Raw genomic sequence first — 8,383 nt, forward strand, 5'->3', positions numbered from 1 at the left:
TATGCAATACACACACACACACACACACACGCACACACACACACAATGGAATATCACTCAGCAAGTAACTTCTGCTTTAAAATTGACTCTTTTTTTTTTACCACCCTTTAATTTCCAAGGGACTTATATAAAAAGTGTCTATCTTGAAAAACCTTTCATTTTCCTAGTTTCATTGATGTATAAGTTAAAAGCATCTACCTCTTCTCCTGGGTCAATACATCAATTGAAAATACCTTTTAACCAGGACATAGACACACAGCAATTCTTTTTTTAAAGTTGTAGAGGGGTTAAGCTTTGGGAAAACACACACACAAGATTTAAAGGGTGTCGAAGAAGGGAAAAAGGATGCCTTGCGTACAGTCTAAGAACTGAGTCAAGGTGTGCTTACCCTAGTCATGGCCTCCATGATGTGATTTAAGGAATTCTGGGAAAACTCCTGTGTGTCAAAAGATTCCTTTCTCAGAAGCCAAGGCTTCCCCTTTGGAGTTTTGAATGATGCAGGAGTTCAGTTATTTTGTAAAGTAAAACATATTGTGTTATTAACCTAGTGACATCCAAACTCTTGGTTCCTTTTGTGCTTAGCAGTTGCTAGAGAGAGCAAGTCCTTGTGAGTAATTGAGATGTAGGATTGGAGAGAGGAAGTAAAACATTCAGGGGAAAAGTAAGGACCTAAACCAATTTGGGGCCACTTCAGTGTCTTATTTTAGGTCTCTTCAAGAACAAAACTGTTAAAACTCTTAAAAGTAGAAATTTGGTTTGTTTCTGCATTTCCCCATGCATTAGTCTTTCTAATGACCTCTAATTAGAATATGGAAGTTTCCACTTCTGCCATCAACCTATTACGTAACTTGGGTAGGGCAATAGACAATGTGCACAGACAGGTGCCTCCGTAACTGACTGAGTTGAAATCTCTACTTTGAATCTTCTACCTATGTGCCTAAAAGAAGTCATTTAACCCTTCTAGTGTTTAATTATTAATATATATATATATATATATATATATATATATATATCAACACTAATAAAAGAGAAAAATGGTAATTGGCGTACGAGCTACCCTTTTCATTGGCTAATCAGGGCTATATGCAAATTAACTGCCAACAAGATGGCGGCTAATTTGCATATGTAGGCACAATGCAGGGAGGCGAAAGGGAAAGCAGGAAGAAGCCCCCTGCCACTGACAGTGATCTGAAACCCAGGGGGGAGCTAAGAGCTGGGGGGCAGGGCAAAGGCGGCCCTGGGGCCGCCTTTGCCCCCCAGCCATGATGGGAGAATCAGGCGCCTTTGCCGCCCTGGACAGTGATAGCAGGAAGTAGGGGTGGAGCCAGCGATGGGAGCTGGGCACGGTCAAAGCTGGCAGTCCCGGGAGCTAGGGGTCCCTTGCCTGGGCCTAAAGCGGAGCCCACGATCGCCGGGCCGCTGCAGCTGCGGTTCCCCGCTGCCCGGGCTGGACGCCTCAGCCAGAGGCGTTAGGCCTGGGCAGGGGCGGAGCCTGCAACCGTGGGGAGCTGGGGTCCCCTGCCCAGGCCTGACACCTCTGCCAGAGGCCTCAGGCCTGGTCAAGGGGCCGATCCGGTGATTGGTGATCGGAGGGTGATGAGGGTCGACTCCTCTGGCCGAGGCATCAGGCCTGGGTGGGGGGGCAGAGCCGGGGATTGGGGGGATATGATGGTCCCCTTGCCCAGGCCTGAAGCCTGGGTCAGAGGCGTCAGGCTTGGGCGGGGGTGGAGCAAGCGATCAGAGGGAGATGGGGGTCCCCTGCCTAGGCATGATTCCTGGGCCAGAGGCCTCAGGCCTGGGCGGGGGCCAGAGCCAGTGATCAGGGGGAGATGGAGGTCCCCTGTCCAAGCCTGACACCTCTGGCGGAGGCGTCAGGCCTGGGCAAGGGGCCGATCCTGCGATTGGAGGGTGATGGGGGTCAACGCCTGAGGGCTCCCAGTATGTGAGAGGGGGCAGGCTGGGCTGAGGGACACTCCCCTCCCCACACACACCCAGTGCACGAATTTCGTGCACCGGGCCCCTAGTATATATATATCAAGCGACTAGACACCGGAACAACTGGAACAACCATAATGACTGGTTACTTTGAAGCATGCTGCTGCCCCAATCAGCCTGGGGCCGGCTAGCCAATCTCTTGCATCCCCTCCCCCCAGCCAGCTCAGCCCTGATCAGCCCCAATCAAGGCAGGCTGGCCGGACCCCACCATGCACAAATTCATGCACCAGGCCTCTAGTTTATAAGTAATTATAGAATTTGACAACTGTGTGCAACATTCCTAGTATATACAAAGTGTACAGGAAATGACAATTAATAATCAGGAGTAGCAAACAACAGTTGTTGGTAGAAAGAGATATTAGAAATGTTTCCTCTCTTAAATATTTGGGAGTGAAACTGTAATTTTATTTTCCCTATCAGTTTAACTCTATTTGTATAAACCCAATGATGTCATCTCCACTATTTTTAATAACAAAAGAATTAATTATCTTTCAAAATATTATTTTATTTCTTATAGTTATTTCTCCATTCTCTCACCTTGCTTGACAGCAAGTATTTAATTTGTTATTAATAGCTAATACTTAAACAAGATGAATTAAATATTATTACTACTACATATTTTGTTGTTTTGGTTTATCAACCTGTGGAGTTATTTTAAGCAATCAGTTTTCCAATAACCAAATAAATCCTTAGAATCATAAAATATCAATATTAAAATTCATTAGGATCATAGACTACTACAAGTTTTAAAGATCATCTAAGAATTGTTCCCAAGAATTGTCTGGAAACCACTGGTTTTCAATTCAACTTCTCTAAAAAACTTGAAGTTAGTTTCTGGTGTTGTTTTATCCTAATGTGAATGTGTTTATGCTTTTGATTTTGAGTTAAATGAACAATTTAGTTAGTCTTTAAATAAATTCCAGATAATCCTCACTGGTTTCTCACCAGCAGCAAAGTCAAGTTAGTCATTTGGAGATAGCCAGATTTTTGGCAGGGAAAAGAAGAAGTGATTTGGATAGAACTGAATCATTCATCAGAGTTTGGGACTTGAGACCCACACAGGTCTAGACCCACACAGGTCCTCAACTATGACTAAACACAAAACATGATTAAAAGAAAGGCAATTTTTAAAATTACTCTACAAACAAGGAACTCTAACCTAAGCTTCCCAACTCACACTGTCTATTGTGATTAATATTAAATTTGTGAAATGCCTTTGAGAAACAGGCTTATGAATATTGTATTATTAAACCTTTATATTCTGTGGAACAAACTCCTTCTAGACAGTGTCAATTTGAAGTAACTAATTATAAAATATATGCTTGTTACAGAATCATAATATTGGGCAAACCCTCTGATTTCATCTATTTAGCTCCATTTTTTAAAAAAAAATTAAAGAACACTGAGTCTCATAGAGTCTAAGCAATATTCTTTCAAGGTCACAAACTTCATTAGTGACAGATTTGTGACAAGAATCCTGACTTTCTGTCAACTCACTCTCTGCTCAAAATGGAATTACCTGCCTCTCTTCTGTTGTTACTATACTACTAAAGGGCCCATTAGATCTCTGTTGACATTGAATGGACCATCAGCTATAGCTATTTAAAAGAAGTATTTTAAAAAGTTGTAGATTTCTTACTTATAATTTTATTTGAAATTCCAACAATAAATTTTATCATTTTTAATAGAGAGAGAGACTAGACTCTGACCTCTCTAGATAACAGAACTGTATTTATTTATTTTTTTTCTACAGCATTATGTGTATTTTTGTCACTGATTTCCAACCAGTGATTGGAACATGCAAGACAATCAGGAGACCATCCTATTCTTTTATTTAGTCAATTTCAACTCCACTCTCCCTTATCATCATCGTATACATAACGAGGTACCACTTACACTAGTTTCAATGTAATATACTGACTCCAGTCAATCTGCAAACATGCTGGGCTGCTTATTCCCTCATCTCCCATTAGAGTTCATCTTTCCAGGACTCCTCTGAAGCTCAAGTATTTTCATAGTAATTTAAAAAATGATCTTAATAAGAGTTAAACATTTCAACAAGTGCCTGTCCACCAAGTCCCAAAGCAAAGATTCAATTGCTTACACATCTCCGATTTCACGGACTTATTTTTAGAATTGTACTTTTTCAATGCTTTATTGGCCACAAGTCTGAGAACAGCAGGGTTAATATAGCACATGGTAGAGTTAGCCCATCTGTTCAGGTTTCCATCCAACCATGTCATTTTATGAGCTCTCTCTGGGAGATTTTTGGTTATCCAATTTGTAGTACTCTCTAATATAAACAGCCTGGTATCACTTGAGAAGCTCAGCGAGCCAAGCCAAATGATATGAAATTGCTAGCAGCAAGTACAGTTAAATTAGCAATGCTTTAAAATGTATGTATTATATATAATTTTCTCTTCCTTTTACATTTGGGACACAGGTAGTACATGTTTTTATATAGACAACATTAGAAAATGCAATTAAACAAAAAGAAGAAAGGCATAAAAATCACCCATAATTCCATCTCCCAGAGAAAAGTATTGTTAACTTCTTGGTAGATGCTTTCTCAGGTTTTATCAATTCATGTATGAGCGTATAAAAATGGACTCATAGAAATCCTCTACATAAGTTTTTAAAATAATTTTATTTTCTTGTTTTGTTCACAATACAATGTAAATATCTTCTCCTGTAAATAAATATTGCTCCCTAAATGTTGACTATGTATATGTTATTTATTATTTTAAAATTATTAAACAAACTTAAATGACTGGGTACTTTTATTAATATGTGTAGGTTACCACTACTTGTTTAAGATGAGTATTTTTCTAAAACATTTAAATGTAAATTGCTTTTGAAAACAATGTAAATAGTTGGATAGTCTTGGGATTTAAGTTTCCAGCTTATTTTAAAGATGAATGAATGGATTGTGAATTGCACAGCATGATTGATCAGATTAAAGGTCCTACACCTTTTTTTAACTTTAATCATCAATCTTGGCACATGATCAGGAATGTAAACACACCTAATCACAGGAATAGTAAGTTTTCAGTGTGGGGATGCTCAAGGCAGCCCATATTGGATAAAACAGATTGCTTGGGAGCAGTAAACACAGACAAGTCATATTGGATTCTAAATACACATGGAAGATTCTGCCTTTTAAACTAAGGTTTAGCCCTAGCTGGTTTGGCTCAGTGGATAAAGCGTCGGCCTGCAGACTGAAGGGTCCTGGGTTCCATTCTGGTCAAGGGCACATGCCCGGGTTGTGGGCTTGATCCCCGGAGCAGGTGTGCAGGAGGCAGCCAATCAATGATTCTTTCTCATCATTGATGTTTCTATCTCTCTCTCCCTCTCCCTTTCTCTCTGAAATCAATAAAATATATTTTAAAAAATAAAAATAAATTAAGGTTCATTAAAGTGTCCTTAGTTATGCTCACAAGATCCTATCTAAAAGTGCAACAAGACACAAGGCACTGCAGAACCATATTGTCTGTCTCGTCTTCAGCAAACCTTTGGTACCCAGACAACAGTCATGAAATTAGTTCTAAAAAAAAGATAAGGTCTCTTTTTTTTTCTGACAAGAAACATTTAATTAGAGCAGCACAGATATAATGCCTCCAGCATTCTAGCTCTAATCTTGACAGTGGTCTATTTTTGATGGAAATGTTGTGCTGATTTCACCGTGACTTCCTGGAAAAAGTCGACACAATTCATGGTCATTTCATAGATTGGGGGGAAAATGCACACAAAAGTGATTTAATTATCATTTTGTAATAAAATCTCAGTTTCCAAAAAGCTATCTCTATGTGTCAAGATTAAGGTGGTCTCATCTATTACATCACTGTCATTTTCATTTCCAGTAAACAGTTTCCAACACAAATGCTTAGAAATGTTATCATTCATCCTTCAAAGACACAGCACACCCTATTCAAAAGAATTAAAGAAATACCTCCAGAGACAAGGTGGTGGAAGAATTGGTACACACTGCCTTCTACTACATAAATGTGAAATCTAAAAATAAAACAAAACACAAACCAAGCTTTTAGATACAGAGAACAGATTTGTGGTTGATAGAGGTGAAGAGTGGGGGTGGATTAAGTGGGTGAAGGAGATTAAAGGTAAAATATATATGTAAACTAAAATAAATATATATGTATATATAAGCATATGTATAAGTATATATGCATAGCTACCCATATATACATAATTGTTCATATGGCATTTGTCTTTGTCTGACTTATTTCACTTAGCATAATGTTCTTGATGTCTATGCATCTTGTCAAAAATGGCAAGATTTTATTCTTTTATATATCTACTAGAGGCCCGGTGCACAAAATTTGTGCACTCGGGTGGTCCCTCAGCCAGGCCTGCACCCTCTTGCAGTCCGGGAGCCCTTGGGAGATGTCCAACATCCTTAGCACTGCTGCAGAGGCAGGAGAGGCTCCCGCCACAACCGCTGTGCTCGCCAGCCATGAGCCTGGCTTCTGGATGAGCAGCACTCCCCCTGTGGGAGCACAGTGACCACCAGGGGGCAGCTCCTGCGTTGAGCATCTGCCCTCTGGTGGTCAGTGCACGTCATATAGCAAGTGGTTGAGCAGCCTTAGCATATCATTAGCATATTATGCTTTGATTGGTTGAACAGACAACTGGACACTTAGCATATTAGGCTTTTATTATATAGGATTTTGTATATAGTATGTATTTATATTTTGTGTGTATATATTTTAATTCAGCCCTTTTTAGCTGAATATTCAAAGCAAACTATATAAGTAATATAATCAGATTATTAAATGCAAAAAATTATACAAGAATGGAAGCATGATTGTAATAATATATGACTTGGCTCAGCTGTAAATAATATTTACCTATTCATACTAAATTGCATGTTGAATATGAATTTAATTTAAAAAAGTGTGGGGTAATGAAATTAAGAGGGTGGTGAGTAAGATAGATAAAATTTCATCTTCAAAGTAAAAAGTAAATAGATAATATCCAAAATAGAAAAATTAATAAATAGGGATATAAGCAAAAATAGAAATATAGAATTAAATACAAAGAGAAAGAGCTGATAAGTTTAAAATGGTTATGTCTAAGGTGATGAACTCAGGAGTTGCTAGGTGGGCAATACTCTGTTGCTCTGATTTGTCCTCTTTGATTTTTATAATAGACTTATGTACTATCTAAATAAAAAATAAAAAATAAAAAATAAATGGCAAGAGTGATGTGATTTTTAAGGTGTAACCTTAAGTTCTTTCCTTTACCCCAGTACAGTTTCCATGTAAGTGGGGAATTACCTTGAGACAATCAAGATTGAGTGCCCAGAAAACAGAGCTCTGTTAAGTCAATGACCTCAATCACTTCAGCCGGGTCTTAGGGTAGCAAAGGCAGACCCATGGAGTCAACTAACAAATCTACTGAAATCTAACTGGAGCCAGACTTACCATGCATTTCTCATCTCTCTCTTCCATCTGTTTTCTCTTATGTATGTGTTTCATCTTTCTTTGCCACTAAGACCCAGCCTGGTTCTAAGTAGCTATAGCATCTTTGCTGTAGACATATTCACCGCAAGCATTTTTGCCACAGACTAATTGGCCAAAGGGAATTTTGCCATAAAAAAAAAATAACCTGTTGGCATCGTCTTTCTCCTTTGTATTTCATCTATCTGTGCCACTATGACTCAGCTCACCACCTCATGGCATTCTTACCCTTTGCTCTTGAATGCATCATACCCTTCAGTCTGCCGGCATTTAAAACAATCTCTATTCTGAACTCACGTTTGCCGGGAGCCGGTCCATCCTTGCTGTTTCAAGGGACCTGGCATATATGGCATACGGTTCTTAATATGTTTGCTCACCTTCTTGGCGCTGTGTTTTAACCAAGGTCACCTCTCCGAGAAAGGTTGAATCCCCAGGTAGGGATTTTCCCCTGAAGTTAGGGAGGGAATAAAACCCCTCAACTAAGTGCCAGGCGCGTAATTAATCCCTTTAACTACGAACAATCATGCTTAAACTACATAATCTTTTCTCCCTGGAATGGAGATAAGAAACGCCCTAACCTTTGTAATAGAGATTGATAGGATTGAATCAACTGGTATAAATACAGTTGTAACAAGACAGAACTCAGAACTTAGAACAGAATCAAGAAGACAGAACCTACACGGAGCCTAGAGACAGAAGAACTTCGCTGGAGAGAGCATGCCGGAGGATCCTGGAGAGGGACTGGCCTCGGAGCCTAGAGACAGAGCCTAGCGGGAGAACATGGCAAGGGATCCTGGACTGAACCTGACTACAGAGATTGGCAGGAGAACCTGACTGGAACCTGGACACTGAACCTGACTGGAGAGCCTGGACAGAACCTGGCTGGAGAACCTAGCGAGGGAACATGGCCA

Source organism: Myotis daubentonii, chromosome 12 (genome assembly GCF_963259705.1).
Source record: "Myotis daubentonii chromosome 12, mMyoDau2.1, whole genome shotgun sequence".
Lineage (NCBI taxonomy): Eukaryota > Metazoa > Chordata > Mammalia > Chiroptera > Vespertilionidae > Myotis > Myotis daubentonii.